The following is a 4169-nucleotide window of genomic DNA, read 5'->3' on the forward strand; positions in this document are numbered from 1 at the left end:
GCATAATTAGTGTTGTCCCCCTTGGCGGTAAAGTTAGGCGCCTCTTCGTTAACCGGCGCCGCTGCGTTAGCCGAAGCTCGCCTCGGTCGGTCGGTGGGCGGCCCTCCGGCGGGATTGCTCCCACCGTGGATGGATGGCGCGCCTCGACCGGCCAGAGGCCGTGGAACCCGCCCGCCCGAAAGTCCCAAGTTGTGACTCGAGACATCGGGTAGGCGCGGGGAGCTCCGGTGGTCCGGCCGAAAATGCCGCCGCCCGGCCGGCACAGCCCTCCGAATCGGTCCCCAGGCGGACTTCCGCCAGTGGGAATTGGTCCGAAAATTCGTACGGGCAAAGTTGAGATTCGGCCGTAAATGCCGCCACGCGGCCCGGGTTAACGATGTGGGGAGGCCCGTGCCGCCTGTCGACCACTCCTCGGTGATCGTGAAAACCGCCTCCCCATATATCTGCAGGAACCCCGCCAATGCCCCCGTACAGAAATCGCATGTGTCAAAGGGGCGGCCGAACTTGACCCCGGCGGCCGGGGCTCTGGAACTCCCGGCCGGCAGTGGCCGGCAAATCCGACCCGCATCCGGACTTCCGAGCCAGACTTGGTTAACGAATTGCACCTGGGTAACCAAAACTCCCTGGACCACCCGATCTCCGGACACATGGTTCAAGCTCACACACCCACACACCCACCCACCCACCCACCGCGCGGGCCCCGTGCGCCGTAGTATTGGAAGAGGTGGGCTGCGCCAGCTGGTTTTTTTTATCGAATTGTCAGGGTCCGGTCGGGTTAAGGATTTGACAGGGCCAGCTTGACGAAATTCAGTGAAGCGCGGGTATTCGGCGGGAGTAACTATGACTTAAGGCGGGGGGCCCATGGGCCAGCAAGGAGTTTCTGGTGAACATCGGCCGGGACATTTTGACGGCGTGGCAAGAACTAGTTGTTATTGAGGGCGAAGGGTTTGTCCTCAGCGGGTTGATTGTCGAATTGTCGGGACTGCCGGGCCGGTTAGCGATTTGCCCGGCCGGCTTGGTTAACCATTTGCCCGAGCCGGGTTGGTTACCGAATTGTCAGGGTTGGGCTTGGTTAACCATTTGCCCGAGCCGGGTTGGTTAATGAATTGCCATGGCCGGGTTGATTAACGCATTGTCAGGGTTGGGCTTGGTTAACGATTTGCCCGAGCAGGGTGGGTGAACGCATTGTCAGGAGCGTGCGCGGTTGGTTCACGAAACTGCCTGTTCCGGGTTTCTAGAGCGTTGTCAGGCCCGGCCGGCCGGGTTAGCAGGTTGCCAGACCCAACTTGACGAAATTCAGTGCGGCGCGGGTAAACGGCGGGAGTAACTATGACTCTCTTAAGGTAAGGAGGGGGGCCCATGGGCCAGCAAGGAGTTTCTGATGAACATCGGCCGGGACATTTTGACGGCGGGGCAAGAACTAGTTGTTATTGAGGGCGAAGGGTTTGTCCTCAGCTGGTTGATTGTCGAATTGTCGGGACTGCCGGGCCGGTTACCGATTTGCCCGGCCGGCTTGGTTAACCATTTGCCCGGGCCGGGTTGGTTAACGAATTGTCAGGTTTGGGCTTGGTTAACCATTTGCCCGGGCCGGGTTGGTTAGCGAATTGTCATGGTTGGGTTGGTTAACGAATTGTCGGCCCATGGGCCAGCAAGGAGTTTCTGATGAACATCGGCCGGGACATTTTGACGGCGGGGCAAGAACTAGTTGTTATTGAGGGCGAAGGGTTTGTCCTCAGCTGGTTGATTGTCGAATAGTCGGGGCTGCCGGGCCGGTTACCGATTTGCCCGGCCGGCTTGGTTAACCATTTGCCCGGGCCGGGTTGGTTAGCGAATTGTCAGGTTTGGGCTTGGTTAACCATTTGCCCGGGCCGGGTTGGTTAGCGAATTGTCATGGTTGGGTTGGTTACCGAATTGTCGGGTTTGGGCTTGGTTAACGATTTGCCCGAGCAGGGTGGGTGAACACATTGTCAGGAGCGTGCGCAGTTGGTTCACGAAACTGCCTGTTCCGGGTTTCTAGAGCATTGTCAGGCCCGGCCGGCCGGGTTAGCGCCTTGCCAGACCCAACTTGACGAAATTCAGTGCAGCGCGGGTAATCGGCGGGAGTAACTATGACTCTCTTAAGGTAAGGAGGGGGGGCCCATGGGCCAGCAAGGAGTTTCTGATGAACATCGGCCGGGACATTTTGACGGCGGGGCAAGACGTAGTTGTTATTGAGGGTGAAGGGTTTCTCCTCAGCTGGTTGATTGTCGAATAGTCGGGGCTGCCGGGCCGGTTACCGATTTGCCCGGCCGGCTTGGTTAACCATTTGCCCGGGCCGGGTTGGTTAACGAATTGTCAGGTTTGGGCTTGGTTAACCATTTGCCCGGGCCGGGTTGGTTAGCGAATTGTCATGGTTGGGTTGGTTACCGAATTGTCGGGTTTGGGCTTGGTTAACGATTTGCCCGAGCAGGGTGGGTGAACACATTGTCAGGAGCGTGCGCAGTTGGTTCACGAAACTGCCTGTTCCGGGTTTCTAGAGCATTGTCAGGCCCGGCCGGCCGGGTTAGCGGCTTGCCAGACCCAACTTGACGAAATTCAGTGCAGCGCGGGTAATCGGCGGGAGTAACTATGACTCTCTTAAGGTAAGGAGGGGGGCCCATGGGCCAGCAAGGAGTTTCTGATGAACATCGGCCGGGACATTTTGACGGCGGGGCAAGACGTAGTTGTTATTGAGGGTGAAGGGTTTGTCCTCAGCTGGTTGATTGTCGAATAGTCGGGGCTGCCGGGCCGGTTACCGATTTGCCCGGCCGGCTTGATCAACCATTTGCCCGAGCCGGGTTGGTTACCGAATTGTCAGGGTTGGGCTTGGTTAACCATTTGTCCGAGCCGGGTTGGTTAATGAATTGCCATGCCCGGGTTGGTTAACGCAGTTTCAGGGTTGGGCTTGATTAACGATTTGCCCGAGCAGGGTTGGCTAACGCATTGTCAGGAGCGTGCGCGGTTGGTTCACGAAACTGCCTGTTCCGGGTTTCTAGAGCGTTGTCAGGCCCGGCCGGCCGGGTTAGCGGGTTGCCAGACCCAACTTGACGAAATTCAGTGCGGCGCGGGTAAACGGCGGGAGTAACTATGACTCTCTTCAGGTTAAGGAGGAGGGCCCATGGGCCAGCAAGGAGTTTCTGATGAACATCGGCCGGGACATTTTGACGGCGGGGCAAGAACTAGTTGTTATTGAGGGCGAAGGGTTTGTCCTCAGCTGGTTGATTGTCGAATCGTCGGGACTGCCGGGCCGGTCAACGATTTGCCCGGCCGGCTTGGTTAACCATTTGCCCGAGCCGGGTTGGTTAATGAATTGCCATGGCCGGGTTGATTAACGCATTGTCAGGGTTGGGCTTGGTTAACGATTTGCCCGAGCAGGGTGGGTGAACGCATTGTCAGGAGCGTGCGCGGTTGGTTCACGAAACTGCCTGTTCCGGGTTTCTAGAGCGTTGTCAGGCCCGGCCGGCCGGGTTAGCGGCTTGCCAGACCCAACTTGACGAAATTCAGTGCGGCGCGGGTAAACGGCGGGAGTAACTATGACTCTCTTAAGGTAAGGAGGGGGGCCCATGGGCCAGCAAGGAGTTTCTGATGAACATCGGCCGGGACATTTTGACGGCGGGGCAAGAACTAGTTGTTATTGAGGGCGAAGGGTTTGTCCTCAGCGGGTTGATTGTCGAATTGTCGGGACTGCCGGGCCGGTTAGCGATTTGCCCGGCCGGCTTGGTTAACCATTTGCCCGAGCCGGGTTGGTTACCGAATTGTCTGGGTTGGGCTTGGTTAACCATTTGTCCGAGCCGGGTTGGTTAATGAATTGCCATGGCCGGGTTGGTTAACGCAGTTTCAGGGTTGGGCTTGATTAACGATTTGCCCGAGCAGGGTTGGCTAACGCATTGTCAGGAGCGTGCGCGGTTGGTTCACGAAACTGCCTGTTCCGGGTTTCTAGAGCGTTGTCAGGCCCGGCCGGCCGGGTTAGCGGCTTGCCAGACCCAACTTGACGAAATTCAGTGCAGCGCGGGTAATCGGCGGGAGTAACTATGACTCTCTTAAGGTTAAGGAGGGGGGCCCATGGGCCAGCAAGGAGTTTCTGATGAACATCGGCCGGGACATTTTGACGGCGGGGCAAGAACTAGTTGTTATTGAGGGCGAAGGGTTTG

Source organism: Mobula birostris, unplaced genomic scaffold (genome assembly GCF_030028105.1).
Source record: "Mobula birostris isolate sMobBir1 unplaced genomic scaffold, sMobBir1.hap1 scaffold_1320, whole genome shotgun sequence".
Lineage (NCBI taxonomy): Eukaryota > Metazoa > Chordata > Chondrichthyes > Myliobatiformes > Myliobatidae > Mobula > Mobula birostris.